The sequence below is a fragment of the Prionailurus viverrinus genome, chromosome B4 (assembly GCF_022837055.1).
Source record: "Prionailurus viverrinus isolate Anna chromosome B4, UM_Priviv_1.0, whole genome shotgun sequence".
NCBI classification, from domain to species: Eukaryota; Metazoa; Chordata; class Mammalia; order Carnivora; family Felidae; genus Prionailurus; species Prionailurus viverrinus.
The window spans coordinates 28,435,064-28,452,628 of NC_062567.1; the positions used below are offsets into that span (position 1 = coordinate 28,435,064).

Below are 17,565 nucleotides of genomic sequence, written 5' to 3' on the forward strand. Positions count from 1 at the left end.
ACAACTGTATACATACATATAAAAATATCCCCAAAAATACACACCAAAATGTTCAGTGGTTATATCTAGGGAGTGGGATTGGGAGAAAAGGAAGATAGAGGACTCCATTTTAAATTTTGCACACTTCTTCATTGGGTGTGTGCACACCTGAATATGTATACACACACATATAAACACACACATATGCAAACACACAAACATACATATCCATACACATGATAATATAAAACCATACTTTAAAATAATACTTGAGGGGCACCTGGGTGGCTCAGTTGGTTAAGCACCAGACTTCAGCTCATGTCATGATCTCACTGTTTGTGGGTCCAAGTCCCACATTGGGCTCTATGCTGACAGAATACAGCCTGGAGCCTGTTTCAGATTCTGTCTCCCTCTCTCTCTCTGCCCCTCCCCAGGGTTCCTGAACCACAGCCTACATCGACTGACTCACACCTTGAGGCCAAGGAATTCATATCCATAGGAAGCCCTCCAAGAGAATGTCTAACACCTAAGGATCACTAAAACAAACACTTCTAAAAAATACGGAATTGTCAATCCTTGTCACTTTTTCACCAGCACAGAAAGCAGCTCAGACCCTAATTCTCAGTTATTAAACATTACCATAAAAACTACTAGTGCAAATAGCCTATAGTTACTCTGCACCCTCATTTGTCTGGATTTCTTTCAAAGGAGTCAGTACTCAAATTGGTTGTTCATCTAGAACACAGAGAGACTAAATTTGTAAAACACACAGCACACATCTCTCCCTTCTCTCTCTCTCTCTCTCTCTCTCTCGCTCTCGCTCACACACACACACACACACACACACACACACACACACACACACACTGTGGCATCCAGCTTCATTCTTGAGCCTTACTCTGCATGATTCCCTGACTACAATGTCCTCCAGAGAGTCCTTAGGGACACCTGTTGCTATGAATCCAGTAGTGCTCCAAAATGTGTCATTTCTACATTTGTTGAGCCATCAAAGAAAAAAGTCCCAAAACGAACTATATCCCTACTCTTCCTTACCAAATGGCATTAACCCTCCAAGGGAAACTAGGAATAATCAATATCCTGCAGGTGAATAAAGAAAGCTATACCTTAACCATCATTCCATAGCCACTTAGAACAGGGCCATCCTGCCTTCCTCTTCCCAAGGAAGCTGTAGGATGACCTAATCAATTTAAATATCAACATTCATTTCTAAAAAACTTTCATACACAAAGAAGCAGACTGACCTCCAAAATGTGACTTATAAAACCTGCTCTTTAAGCTTCCCAATCCTCCACACTCGCTCCATATAAGGTCATAATCTACAGCCTTTCCAGAATATTTTTAGCTACTCCTTTGAAATAAGTTCCCTCCTAGCAATTTCTCAACCTCTTAACTTTTGTATTTTAGAACTTGCTGTGGTCCAGCCTTTCTCCATCAGTTAGTTCCCCTTTCACAGCCTGTATTAAGTCCTGCATCACTGTCTCCCTGCCCCCCATGGAGGCCTCCACTCCTCGGAGCCCCACCTTATTGTTCAGGCTAACCCTTCTGACCCATCACGACACCCCAGTCATCATCTTCTCCTAGAGCCTTTCCTGACCAGAAAGCCCCCAAGACAGGTTAGAAGTCTATCTCTAGCCTCACCATTAATGTTTCTGAAAACCATAGCAGTATGGAAAATAGTCCTCAGTGTAAACGCTGAGCCTTTAAAAGCTGTTAATATATCTTATACAAACTAAAATAATAGTACAAAACCTTCTACTGACCCTACTTTACCCTCCAGTCACTCTACCAATTCTCTGATTCTCTTTACAGTGTAAGTTTTTTAAGATTTGATGTCTAAGATTCTTCTTCTCTCATAATCCTGTTCCAGTGAAGCTTACTCCCCACCACACTCCCAAAAATATCCATCAAGGTTACCAACTGCCTCCATGTTGCTTAATGCAATGGTCCATTCTTGAGACTCATTGTCCTTGGTCTATCAGCAGAATGTCATACCACTAATTATTCCCTCCCCCTTCAAATACTCTATAAACCTGGCTTATAATCTTTCAACTATCTGATCAAGGCTTGTCTAATTTTGAGATCCAGCTTTGTCTCCTGCCTCCAGAAGGGTCCTGATTCAATGGTCAGCTATGCCAAGCAGCCATGACAACACCATGTCAAAACACTTATCAGGCCAGCATTTATTAAATGCCACTCCATAATACATGAATAGAAACTATCTGGAGAGAAAACACTGAGTAGGAAATCAGCACTAATCCCAACAGAGCATACTATACAAAAAAAAAAAAAAATCAGATCTAAGCAGGGCACATAAAAACGACCTCTTCCCACAAGAGTATAAAATACAGGAAGGATATGTTTGCCACTGAGAAATACAATTCCCTGCAACAGTAGTCTCTCAGGAGATTTTAACTGGCTTTCATCAACACAATCCTCTATCAATAAACAGAGGATTTGCTGTGTTTTCAACAGAATAGTGAAGAACCCATAGGGAAAACTTTTCTTAAAAAGAGCATATTTGTTGACCCTACTTTGGTAGTTTACACTAAAAAGTTTGAAATATTAATAGCAGAAATCATTGTTGTCCCAGCTACAGAAACTTAGAAATGTAATTGAACAAAGAGTTGTGATAAGACACTTAAAAATACCCATAAACACTAATTCTACAATAAGTATACCTGTCATTAGGTTAAAAAGCAAACATGACACAACACTCAATTAAAATAAGAAGAATCTGTCTCACTCAGGGTGTGTATTTTAAAAATAACCAAAGATTTAAACACTAACAACAATATTACCATGACAACCAAAGATCCATTACACATGAGCAAGAAACGAGGAATGAAGTTCATCTATCAAGTGGATGAGCAAATGCCCTGGCCAGGCAAGGCTCCCCAGGCAAGGCTCTGTGGGGCCAACCACAGAGAAGAAATCTGGGGACAAAACCACATGAAGAACCACTGCTTCTCACCCAGACTGAGAACAGGGGCAGAGACCTGGCCTAAGTCTGGAAGGAAAGAAGTGGAGGGAACATGTCTAACACGGGCTGAGAATGAAAGCACAGGCATAATTTGATAAAATGCCCATTGCAATGGATGCTGGTGCCCACTGTATTCCAGGACACAGTAAGAGAAAACAGTACCAGGAAAGTTCTAATGAAACACAGGCTCCATAAAGAAATCTCTCTAGCCCTGTAGAGAGAGCATCATCACATTGTGCCAAAGAGCCATGGGCTTCTGTGAGTTATGACCTGGTGGAATACACACCTGCTGCCTGTTTCTCACCCATACAAGTCTCAAGAAAAGTATCTGCAATTAGCAACAGCAATACCCTACTCTTGCAATAACTGTGAAAATGGTGATGGTCTGTATCCTGTCATGTTTTCAAATGAGAATATATATATGTACATATAAGACCATGAAAAGATAACGGAAAAATTATGTTGACTTAAAAATTAATTACTTACTATTTGCAAAGCACTGGATCAGGGCAAAGCAACAATTGTTGCTGTCAGAAATTAAAACTTATCAGGTAAGACATAAACAAGTTAAAAAGAGGTAGACCATGTGTCATAAGAAAAAGAGACATAAAAATGCATTGAGTTCAGAGGAAGGCAAGATTAATTTTGCTTGGAAAGATTCAGGAAAGGTTTACAATGAGCAGGCTGGAGGAAGGAAGAACATGAACTCATTCTCAGCAGAAGGACAGGTAGGAAGAGGGCGGGGGGGGGGGGGGGCAAGTGTGGGCAGCAGAGTTTATTCATTACATTGTGAACATAAAATTGGCTCCACAACAAAAATGGCAGGTAAAAACCTCCTGTCAAAGAGACGTATTCTGCCTCCATCCTGAAAGCCCACTGAAACTGCAGTACATACATATTCATCAAGGTATAGCCCCACAAAAAAACAAAGAGAACAGAGGGAGACCAGGGAACACAAGTGCCGGAGGCAGGCCCGAGAAAGCGAGCCCCAAGCTGACCATGTGGAAACCAGGCAGCAGTGTGACTTCCTCGGTAGGGCCCTACAGGGCTCTGGAACTGGGGAAACCAAGTGTCTCAGGAGACAAGAATGAAAATGGGTGGAAATATACCAGGATCAGCCTAAAGTCTCTTTCAGAATCAAAGTCCCAGTTTTCCCTCCTGACTCCACACAGCACCGTGACGGCCCCAGCAGCATCCTGGAGACTTCCTCTCCAGAGAGGGTACGACGAGGGGTGTGAACTGGGGGACCGAGGCAGAGCACCTGCAGAGGTACTTGAAAATGGGAGGAGATGAGTGAACATATACATACTGAATGCTAAGAAATCCAGCTCTCTGCTTCCACTTTTTCCCAGAATGCTGGCAGCTGGGTTTAGGCCACCTAGACAAAAGGCTGGAAGATCTCTCCCTGGGCATCTGACCACCTGAAGACAAAAGACCAGGTGACCCTCCTGTGCAGCTCCAGCTTTCAAGCCCTTGCCCATACCCTGTGGTCTCTGTTATAGTCAGCACTTCTTACTCAGCCAATAACAGAGGTACAGACCCTGAGGAAAAAAGCTCGAAGGATGGAATATAGGCCAAACAAATAGAAAACACACATTGAGAAAAACAGGTTATATAAAAAGAAGATGGTCACAAAAAATCCAACATTGATACCCTAAGAGTTCATGTTACATCCAGGTGGCAAAGGAAGACAAAAAGGGAGGGAAAGAGGAAAGGAAAGAAATTGAGGAAAACAAAACAAAACGCTCCTAGAAAAGTTGAAACCACTGCAAGTAGAAAGTCATTAGAAGAGCTGAGAAGAGTTGAAGAAATCTCCCCAAAAAGTAATGGAAAAAAGAAGATTATAAGGTAATAAAATAGAAGACCAGTCAAGTCAAGCAGCTGAATAAAAGAAGTTCTAGAAAAAGAGAACTGAGAAAACAGAAAAACAACAGAAAACCATTCAAGTTAGTTCCCCAGGATGACAAGAGTTTCCATTTTTAAAAGGCCCTTAGAGAACCCAACACAAATTATGAAATCAGGCATACAACAAGGCATATGAGAACAGAACAAAAAAGGCAAACAGAAGATAAAACAAAAAACGTCCAGAAAGTAAAATACAAGTACCACAATGAATGGGTAAGGAATTAAAACAAGTTTGGCCTTCTCAAGAGCAACACAGGAATCCAGAGGACAGTGGTGTTAATACTGTCTTCAAAATTCCTAAGAGAAATGGTCCCCAACCAAAAATACTACACCTCATCCAACAACGACCAGTAAAGTGGAAAGGTAGAAAAAAATTTTTTTAGAAATGCAACTTCTCCAAAAATTACTCTCTCTGCACCTTTCTCAGGAAAGTACTGGAAGATGTGTTCCACGGAAATAAACCATGAATGAGGATGGCATAGCATATGAAAATAGGAGACAAAACACAGAAGAGAACTCCCAGGATAATGGTGAGGCTGATCCAGGATGTCAGCTGGGCACCGGGTGTGGAAGGTAACCAGTCCACATGGGAGCAGCCCAGAAGCTCCAAATGAAAGGTCTTCAAGACGAAGCTGAAAGAGTATTCACTGTAAATACTAAGATGTTACTTTATTTAAAAAAAATTTTTTTTAATGTTTATTTATTTTTGAGACAATGTGAGAGACAGAGTGCAATCAGCGGAGGGGCAGACAGAGGGAGACACAGAATCTGAAGCAGGCTCCAGACTCTTGAGCTGTCAGCCCAGAGCCTGACGTGGGGCTCAAACTCACCGTGAGATCATGACCTGAGCCCAAGTCGGATGCTTAACTGACTGAGCCACTCGGGCGCCCCCCAAGATGTTACTTTAACAACTGGCCAACCTGGAATAGAACTGGTTGTAAATTTATAGAAGACCAAACAAAGGAAAAAGCATTGTTTATTTCAAGAGAAACACAAAAGTTGTAAGGAAAATGTCATCAATGTATCTCTCATACACAGTTCAGCTCTGAGAAGCTTTTAATAATGACAATAACGTGAACATCAAATATTTAATCAAATTTATAACTAATTTCAAGGGAAGGAGGTCTAAAAAGTGTGTGTGTGTGTGTGTGTGTGTGTGTGTGTGAGTGAGAGAGAGAGAGAGAGAGAGAGAGAGAGATCGAGATCTCAGACAGAAACACAGCCAAGTAATGGCTGTGACAGAATGGAAGCAAAGCACACGTGGAGCAGTGAAACAGGGTTAAACCTTTCATGTTATGTCAGAAGATGACAACAACAAAAAAAAGAAGTAACATAAGAAGTCTACACAGAAATATGGAGGTAATATCGAAAGAATCAAGTGCAGGAGTTGGAAAAGTCCACCTCTCAGGGAGCAGGTGCTACTCTTTTCCTAAAAATCCTAGCAGTACTCTCTGACTATGCACATCCAATATGTTAGGAAATGAAAACACTGGAGAGAAACAGTTTGAAAAATTCCTGAAAATAACAGGGCACACAACCTGAAGTGGGCATTCATCACTCCTATCAGATAGTTAGCTGGGCAAGACAAATGCAGTTAATGACATAACAAACAGAAAACATTTCATTTTTGAAGTCAATAGAAGACTACAAGCAATAGAAATTCTAGATTCCCCTGATAAGTATCTAATTTACTTAAACCCAAAATATTTTAATATTTATTTATTTTTGAGAGAGAAAGGGTGTGAGCTGGGGAGGTGCAGAAAGAGAGGGGGACAGAGGATCCAAAGCAGGGTCCCTACTGACAGCAAAGAGCCCAGTGTGGGGTTCAAACTCACGAACCATGAGACATGAACCAAAGTCAGATGCTCAACCGACTGAGCCACCCAGATGCCCCCAAAACAAAACATTTTTAAAAACTGTTCTATAGTTCTTAAAAAAAAAAAAAAAAAATGGAGGCGCCTGGGTGGCTCAGTCAGTTGGGCATCCAACTCTTGATTTCGGCTCATGATCTCCCAGTTCATGGGATCAAGCTCTGCATCAGGCCCTGCACTGACAGTGCAGAGCCTGCTTGGGACTCCCTCTCTGTTCCTCTACTGCTCACTCGCTCTCTCTCTCAAAATAAATAAACATTTTTAAAAATGAGTCATCGGTATTTCAAAATAGTCATGATACATGCAGTTTTGACTTTACCTACCTTAGCTCCATTTCAAAAATGCTTAACCTTCCATATAAATTCAAACCATAGGACCCATTTTCAATTTTGTTATAATAACACTGTTGACATTAAACAGATTTTTTCTGTAGAAAACACAGATGGTCAGAAATCATAGCTGATGCTGAACAATAAAATAGCGACCTCTATCACAATGAGGGATTATCTACTATTTAATGGCAAGTGCATTCCTCTGCCTCCCACTTTTCCATCCAAACCACACCCCACACCCATATCACCAACCTCACCTCCACAACATAACACAGAGCAAACCACAAACTTGATGCCTTCCTTGAAGAATGACTGGCTTCATTTAATATGTCAATCAAAAAAGAAAACAGCAGCATGAAACCAAAGGTGAATTCCAACCTCATGGAAAGAACTTTCTGGCATTTTGTTTGATGAGAATACATAATCTGTCAGAGAGTCACACATTAGCCTAGAAATGTGGGAAATTGGCCCATTATTGACCTCTACTTCTGACACAACTTCTGACACAACTTCCACAGCAACACAGAGGTCACTTTAATCATGGCTGCTGCCCCAGTCCCTGCACCCCTCCATAGAAACAGAGGAAGTGTGGAAGGTAGCGGGGACTGTCTTGGGACAGAGCCAGGGCCAGAATGAGAACCACAGTAAACACCAGCTATATTTGCATTATGTTCCACAATTTTAAAAATGTACTCGTGCATTACCCAATGTGGTAAGAGGGTTTACAATCTTCGCTTTCAATGAGAAAATTGAGACACAGAGGGAATAAGCTAATAAAAGGTCACAATTAATAAATGCTGTTGGCCAGGACTCCAGCCTAAGTCTGCTAATTCATGTCCCTGCCCTTCTCACACCCACATGGATGCTTCTCAAACAAAAGCTGTCTTCTTGGTACAGCCCCTCCTCCCAATCTCTTTGTATTTTGCACACTGTAGAGGTATAAACATATTTCTTTCAATAAAAACTTTTCTACTGTTAAAAAAAGTTTGAAAAACCACTCACCTTAATATTACATTACATGTTCTAATCTCATCCATGATTTAAAGCAGTGGTTCTCAAAGTAAAAGTCCATTCCAGCATTATCACCTGGGAACTAGTCAGAAATGCTAATGTTCGGGCCCCCTTCGGCCCTACTAAATCAAAATTTCTCAAGGCAGGCCCAGCAACCGAGGCAGGCCCACGAGTCCTCCACGTGACCCAAAAGCACAAATTCTGAGAACGCAAAATTTGTGATTTAGAATTGGGGGTAGCATAGGGGCTGAAATACTTCGAATTTCTTCTACATGATTACATATCACGTTTTGCTCATAAATTCATGGGTTTAAGCTTTTGCCCACACTTCTTAAATCAAACAGATATTAGTTACTACATCTTAAAAGTGGTTACCCACACACACACAGTTCCTGTGATAACCATATAGACGAATTTCTTCCCTTCGTCTCTTGTTCCCAATAATTACCTCCCAACTCATCTCACTGCTTCTAGACTCCTATCTTTTTAGTCCTGCCCTGCATCTAGCTACCCTATCTTTCTTCACAAAATACCCATTTCCTCATGTCCCTGTTCTGTGACAGCAGTCATTGTAGTGACTCATCACATTCTGAAAGGTTAAAATCCAACATCTCTGTCCAAGCACAACTCTCCCCAAGCCTGTGTTTCCTGGCTTCCCTTGGCTCCAGTCTCTATCCTTCAGTCCTCCCAGGCAGGCCTCAGTGCTGCCTCACCACATCCAGGTCTTCAACTGTTGTACTCACTGAGAAACCCCAAGCACCAGGAAAAGTGCCTGAGACAGAATAGATGTTCAGGAAATATCGGTTTTGTGAATTAATCCTTGTCTTTGTTCACTCTATTCCACACATCTGGAACACTTTCACCCCCTCAGCTCCAAATATGCAAATTGTATATACCTTCCCAAATCTAGGTCAAAAACCACCTCCGCTGTGAAATGCACTCCAACCTCCAAGTATTTATCTAGACCATATATTTGTCACTGTTTACCTCTAGATAAGTTCCCTGAAGGCAGCAACCATCACCTTTTTTTTTTTAGCATAGAACAGAAAACAATGTACCCTGTTGTATAAATAATCTGTAAAAAATAAAAGTAATAACCCCATTAGATAAAAATTACACAAGAGTTTCTCAGAGAATACAGTCAACAAACACAGGCCTGTGCTCTCCTAACTGCCATGGGCATGCTGCGCCATGTCGGGATCAACAGCCACCATTCACACCTTATCTTCTGACTCCCAGAGCTGGCTCAGGAAAGGCTGGATGGTTGTTCTAGCTGATATCCCAGACAACATCTCAGATGTGGGGAAAGAAGACATCCAGGTACTTTTCCCCTGCAGTAAAAACGAGCCCAAATTCCAGCATAAACACCTTCATCCTCACCCACACAGGTGAGTTTCCAGCATCCCTGGCCTGAAATGCCAAGCAGAAGTGAGCTGAAGCCTGGATAAGCCTGCCTATAATGTAGGGAAAGGAGGGCAAGCCGAAAGCTCACCTCTGTTCAACTTGGCCAACCAAGTTCTCACCTCTCTAGTCCTGGTGAATGTAAGAACACGCAAGGCCACGGTGGGGTGGGAGTGCTGTTACCTGTTGAACTGGAAGTCAGTGAACCAAAGGCTTTTCTAAAGGGCAGGGAAATGTGAACTATTGTAAATGCAATAGATCCCAGCCTAAGTCCCTAAAAGACAACACAGCTCTATAGGATATTTGCCCTGGGACTGAACACCTCCATTTACAAGCCCTGCAACCATGAATGCTATGAAAGCAGACACCTGGCCCTCCACTCCATTCCTCCATTCCTCCACCCTTACTCCATTCCTCCACCCTTACTCTCCAAAGATCCACTCCATTCCTCCACCCTTACTCTCCAAAGGGCAGGTGAGGGGCCACCAGGTACTGAGCACTTCCTGTGTGCCAGTCATTCACAAGCCTGTGAGGTCAATGTTTTCAGCTCCATTTGTAGATGAGAGGTCTAAAGGACTACACAGGAAACTTGTTTAAGACCATCACACATGTAATTAAAGTTGCAGGGGAAAGGAAGCTCAGATATCACTCAAACTTCTTAAGTCCTGCTTTGCCCTTTTTGACACATTTGTCTCATGCAGGAATATCAAACAGGCTTGTGAGGGGTACAAATTTGGAAGGAGAAAAACAGACCAAGATAAAGTCTTCTTTCTTTTTTTCTTAGAATGGAAAAAATGATGAAAAATATATCACCCACCAATTAATACACTCGACTAACTTCAGTATGAGGAAGTAGTGCTTCATACCACGTTATCTACCAAAAACATACAGATTTAAGATGCGCTTCATTCCAGTCATGCACCAGGCGATGCTGGATTAAAAACTGTAGGAAAAAAAAAAAAAACAATCCATACACATTAAAATAGGGCCTAGGATACCTCAAGGTAGAGACCCACCGTGTGGCCACAGTGGCCCTGAACACATGTGCCGTTAAGACAATAACTACAATATTGTGTGAGATCTTTTAAAGATAATGAAAATGTTAATTTTTTTAATGCTTACAAAAGAAGTAACCAACCTAAAAAATCCTTAAGGTTACTCACCCAGCCCAACACAAGAAAAACCTACCCTCGCATATTTACTCTCCAACCAGCAAACAAGAGAGGCTGACTCAGACCAGAAAGAATTCCTCTGACCTGGAAAGAAAACCTCACTGCAATATGATAACTCTAAATAGCTCAGAATTCTAAAACAAACCAACAAAAACTTGACCCCAAAGCAGCTCTCAACTACCCCCTCATATTACTTAATCCAAAAACCACTTCCCAATTTTTCTTAAACTATCTCAAATCACTTTAAGGTACACGACTAATTCCTCACACCTGGCAGCACCAAACACGACTGAATCAGAAGAAATATTCCTAAACACACAGGAGAGGAGACCACAAGGAGTGAATTTTGACAGAGGGCTTGCACCTACCTCCAATCTCCTTCGGGGGCCTGGCAAACAGTTATCCAGCTGTACCCTGGGACCCCTATACTCAAGGCCAGCACACCCCACACTGCGTGGGGTCTGGGGCAGAGTTGCACAGCACCACAACATCCCAACACAAGTATGGCCTCAAGGCCATGGACACCAGACCACAGTGCTCAGAGTGGGGATCAGACCACAGTCACTCAGGAGGGTGGAGGGGCCTGTTCCCAATGTCTCCTCAGGACTACTGATGCCAGAGGTGGGGCTTCCTTCTCCTCCCAGAATACTCCTATCATCAGTCAAAGGAGGCATCTATGATGATATCTTCAAAAGATTTGCCCAAGACAGTGCTCCTGAGTCTTATTGCCATGAGCAGCCCTGCAGACAGGAATGTGTGTCAGCTTTTGGAAAAGATTTTCAGCAGGGAAGGGAGCAATATAGACAAAGGATGTTTACACACATGCGCACACGCACACACAAACACCAAGCTATAAGCTAGTCAGTCCATGGGATCTCCTCGTCACTCAAACTTGTTATAGCTTGTTTGTACCCTCCTGGAAAGCCATCTCTATCTCTTCATTTGTGAAACCCTTACTCAACTTTCAATCCCTGGCTAATCTCTCTTTGCAATGTCAGTCCTTAATCTCACTTCATCTTTTGCCCCTATCTCTCCACAGTACTCACAACAATGTCTTGAAGATGTGCATGTTATATAATTTATCACTGTATTGAATCTGTGGACATTACCCATTCATTCAAATATTTATGGAGCATCTATGATATGGCAGGCCCTGAACTAGGTATAAGAGCTACAGTAGTAAAGTTCCCTATCCTCTTAGGATCTATAGTCTAGCATAGGAAACAACAGAGACTCTCTCTTAAACACAATCCTCACACCCAAGAACATTCAGTGATATATATTACTGGTTATCTCAAACCAAAGATCAATTTGTATTCCATTATTAACATATTTGTTTAAAAATTTTTTGGCACTTAGATTTTTCCTGGAAATCCCTAATGTCACTCAAGACTTTATGTGGCCCATCTGGTCAATTTCAAATACATTTGAAATGGGGGAGTTTTTAAATAACGGCTCCAAGATACCTTATGAAATATATGTAAAGATTATAGTAATGCCGTACGATTTCTTCATTCCTTAAATGCACAATTAGTTCTCTGTCCTTATACAGTTTATAAAGTTTTCCCTTATAAGGTATTTGAAATTTAGGTACCTGTGCCTCCAATTTGTTCCTTCTAAAAAATTATGGTACATGTGATACATACCATCTAAGGAAAAAAAAATTAAGCAGCACAATCCGAGCACTAAATTAGAAAACAGCAAGCACAAATATATTACTACCCCTGTGCTTTCCCTTTCCATAGTTTCAGTTACCAGCCACCAACCACAATCCAAAAAGAGATGATCCTCCTGATGTACTGTCAGAAGGTTAGGATTAGCCTAATGCTACATCACAGTGCCTACATCATTTACCTCCCTTCATCTCGACACACACATTCTCACCTCACATCATCACAAGAAGGGCGAGGACGGTACAATAAGATACTTGAGAAAAAGGGAGGCCACATCCACATAATTTTTAGCACAGAATATTTTTATACTTGTTCTATTCTATTATTGGTTATTGCTATTAACTACTATCCCTAGCTTACAAATTAAACTTTATCAGAAGTATGCCTGGACAGGAAAAAACCTAGTGTGTCCAGGGTGTGGTGCTGTCTGAGGGTCCAGGCATCTCCTGGAGGAGGCCTTGGATCCTGCCCCTCGAGGAGAAGTGGGGAGTGTCATCCAGCTAATCTGTACTATCACTATTCTGTAGCATACTTGAAAGTAGAGTTTCTGATAAAAATCCTGCAAGGAAGCAAAGAAGCAAATTAGTTCTAAGGAAGCTCAGGCAAAATATAATTACACAAGTAGTAATTAAAGTGTGAAATGGACTACCTCAAACAATGAGAGTTGTTAAGTGTAAACTTATCCGACTGGGGTGAGGGGAAGAAAAAACAGGAACAAAGCCAGTTTGTGAAACTTTAAAGATGCACAGATAGAGTGGCCGAAACAAGGAACCAGGACTTTGATGACAAAGGCATCTAGTGGGCACATATCCTGTCTATCAGTGGCCACAAAGAAGGGCAATAAAATGGCTCTACGAGCTAAGTGGCCTGACATCGCACAAGTCATTTCCTCCTTGTGGGCACCCGAGGCCTTGTGTGTAAAAATGAAAGGACGAATCATCCCTGAGGTTCATGTGTTGCTCAACCTGTCTGTAATGCTGTATCAGGAAAATTCAACACACCCAGGCAGGTTTCCTTTCCTTAGTGGAAAGGAGACAACCATTCCCATGACCACCATAACCTGGTCTTGAAAACTCATTAAATTAAAACCACCTAATCTTCCCTACGACATTCTCCATCAAACATATGTTTATAAAACATATGTCCCTGCAGTAGCAGAGTATGAAGCTCTATAGACCCCATCCCCCTGAAACAGCTTCCCAAAGTGGAGAGCCCAGGGACAGCGTGGGAACCAGAGCTCCGCAGGTAGCAGAGCCACGACCCCATGCAGACTGCTGGAAGGGTCCTGCCAGCAGGACTTGTCAGGGATATGAGAGAACATCCACATGGAGGCCTCTAATGATGGAAATCATTTCTGCACTCACTACACACTTGAACAACTGAAGACAGCAAGATGGCATGTCACAAACTACCAGTCATTTAAGAACTTAACACTCTGTCTGAAAATGGTTGTATTTTAGAATAAAGGGGGGTCAGCCAAGTCTGTGAAAATGCCCCTGTTCTCCAAGACTTTCATGTCAATTTGGGGAGGCAAGTCATAGGTACATGTAAAGTTCACTGACAATACCCAATTATCAACATTAAATGCCATCCAAGTTGTACAGGAATTACAAAAATTCAGAAAACCCTGAAGACAACACTTCATGAAGGAATTATTTCATTACAATTGGGGTAAATCTTAGGACAAAGGCAGGAAAGCCAAAACACACATGGCATGTTTGAACAACAGGGGATGAAGCCTGGACATGACACCGATGTTCAGCACTTGTCTTTTTACTTTATTCATTCTTTTCCTCCAGGGCAATGAAATGCTGAGCTGAGCTGGCCACACAACATCCCTGCCAGGGCTGGGCCACAGCAGAGACTTTCAGACCTGCACAGAGATCGCTAGCTCGAGGCCCAACCTTAATGGCATCTCAAGTGCCGTGTACTAAACAACTATTAAAACAAAGTAATGTGGGGGCACCTGGGTGGCTCAGTTGTGATCTCGCAGTTCGTGAGTTGGAGCCCCACATAAGGCTCGGTGCTGTCAGCGCAGAGCCTGCTTTGGATCCTCTGTCCCCATCTCTCTCTGCCTCTCCCCGACTCACTCTCTCAAAAATAAAAATAAACATTAAAAAAAAAAAAAACAAGGTAATATGTCACCAACAGAAGCAGCAAATGTGAACTTACAATTTGAGATTTGAAGAGAAAAATGTAGTCTAAAAGACCCCAATCAAATTTTTTTAATTCTAAAATTTTAAGGATTATGTGATTATCTTGGAACTATATTCTCCCCCAACCTTTTTTTTTTTTTCCCTCAAGTTAAATACTTTCTGGATAAAATTCTCATTTCTCACATTTGTTTAAATGTTCCTTAAAACATTCCCTCCAACTACTGGAGCAGATCTTCCTGTTTATCAAAAGACTAAAATAAATAGCAGGTCAACAAGACCAGACAAGGAAAACATAAAACTCGTTTGACAGCTGAAGCCACCACTGTGTTCATATTAACACAAGAGAAACAACCCACCCTTTTGGTTAGCCCTGTTCAATGTCATGCAGTAATCAAGCCCTTCTTACCTTCTCACCACTAAGACATTTCAGGCCAATCTGAAATTTAGACAAAGAATCTAACATCAAGTTCAATCACAGCTGAGTAATGAATATTACATATATGATTTAATTACCATAAATTTAGCACATCCATTTTATGTGAAATATAATACCAGAGCCCATATTTACTGAAACTTTATGATGCCAAAAGAAAAGAAAAGCCCATATGGTCTAAGTGAGTATTTGTTTTAATGCAAAGCCTCCGGTTTCATTCTTGTTTGGGTCTGTCCCACAGTCACCTGACATTCCTGCAAAAACTTACCTCTGTTTTGGATGGACGTGCAAACAAGGGCTGACACCCAAATTTCACCAAATTTCAGTTCACGGTGCAAGGTGTCTTAGAAAACAACTTCTCCCTCAAATAAATAAATATAGTGTGGGTCATGGACACTTTTTTTTTCTTACTTTGGATAAAAAAAACTGCCTTGGAGATAATACCTTTTCGTACTATGTCAAGAATTCTTCTCAACTCATCTGAAATAAAACTATACAAGTATACACCACAAGTCAGAGAAATGTTGCGAATTATTTAGTAAGGTGAAATCTATCATAATTTAAATAACTTGCCCTTAAAGACTGACACTCTCATTTAATGAGAAGCCACAATGTTATGAAGTAAAAGAAAACACTTTTCAGACTAATTAGAGGGCATTTATTAAAATTCTATAAAACCCTGTATGACATAATACCAGAAAGGGAAAATAAACATTTCAAGATGGACAACTGCTTTATTCTAAATTTACACCAAATAGTTTAAGTACCCTTGAAAAAGTTTACTAAGTGAATACAATATTGAAGCAAAATTGTACATAAATCTTAAGCAATGTCACACCCTTTACAAAGACCAACGGCAACCAAAAGAAATCAATTCCAAAGTTAAGGAGATTGCACTGTAAAAATAACAGAATTCTAATCTTCAAATTAAGTTATTTTCCTATATCTCCATGCTGTCTTTGAAAATAGTCAAATGACTAGAATCAAGTATAAAGTAAACCATGTGAGAAAAATAATAGAGGCTAATACCGCAGGAATGCTTAAACGGCATACCACATCTGCCAGGACAGGGAGTGAGGACAGTTAAGGAATCTGACCCGTTTCTCCCATCCCCATTGCAGCTGGCAGGCCCATACCCCTGTGAACACTGTGAGCTGGACTGAAGAGGAGACTGTGAGGAGGGACCTGTCCCAGAGAGTGCCCGGTGCCCACAGTGATGGGCTCAGTGACCAGGGTGCTCAACTACTCCCAGGGACACCAGGGGAGCAAGACATTGCCGTTCCACACTTCAGATCACAAGCACTGCAGCAGAGGCAACTCCTGGAGTTGTCAGATTCCAAGCTTTTACCAAATTAAAGAAGACAGTGAGAGATCTCAAAAGGAGGATGATTCAGTATCAGATGGAAGGAAGATATAAATAAAGCATTAAATGTCACTGCTAATCTGAGTTATACCAAAAAATGTATATTTGGGTTATACCAATACTTCCAATCAAGCACATACTAAATTGCAAATATAGAAATTCTAACACTAGAAAAACATCAGCTTTATTATTTTCTAGATAGCAATAAGTAAGATCTCAGCCACCACCACCCTGTCATCCAGTCTTGCCCTTTCCACTGGATGTCATCTGTACAGAAAACAAATTACAGTTTACCTACTCTCAGTTTTAATATAAATTAGCTCAGTGCTTTTGCACAGGGTCGGTCACTTTAAGCTACACTCATAGGAAACCTCCATGGAAGTGTTATGACTAATAAGGACTGAAGAATAGGCCTGGCTGCTTAATATCAGATGGAAGCAGGTTAACTTAGATTTAATATTCAACACAGTGCCCCCTGAGATCATTCCATCTCCCTCCTCACATCAGGGCACACAGTGGGCCTCACACTTCCTGTGCAAACTTACCGCACAAGTTTCTCACCCAAGCTCTCAACAGTGCTTAAGACCTCAGTCTCAAAACCTTTTAACTTTATATTGCTTGCCTCCATATTTAGGATATCACAAAGCATTTTTAAAACCCCCTTCCAAAACAGACAATTGTCTTTACAAAGCATGGCTAAGAGCAGTGTGTTAATATTCCCATTTGCCAAATGCACATATTGACTTGAAGAGGTAGGGGATGCCCTTGATTCACATGTATCCAGTAAAACCTTAAGGTGAAAAGCAATCAATTATAGCTGAAACACACACACGCATGCACACACGCACAGACATACACACTCCAGCAAAGTCATTATGCCTATTCTGGGGGATATGTACCTTAATGTCATTGTACCTTAATGAATCCCCAAATTTTAAAGTCAGTGTCTGTCACAGATAAGATGGTGAACTCCATCAACTTAGATGACTGTATATTTCAAGCAATCTTTCAAAAAACAAAAAGTATCAGGTATTAATCAGATCACAGTAATTAATCTTGGGTTTACTACATCAGAAAACTTTTTAAACTTCCTATTTCCCACAGCTAGTTCCCCACTTGGGAGGGGGGGACTCAACTACCTCACAAATTTTGCATTATCATAGCACACTGTGTTTTAAAATATGCTCAAGTATCGATCACAGTGATGCAGCAGAGGCAACAAAGGCCCTTGAGTTTGGCAGCTCAGCAGGGACGCAGAACAGGGACCA

The 17,565-nt window shown here is 41.3% G+C and overlaps 1 protein-coding gene across 13 annotated transcripts in view; it reads right to left on the reverse strand.

Annotated features, from left to right (window-relative positions):
* The window catches only part of PARD3 (par-3 family cell polarity regulator), a 676,275-nt gene that overhangs the window by 554,841 nt on the left and 103,869 nt on the right, over positions 1–17,565 (reverse strand). The window lies entirely within an intron of this gene.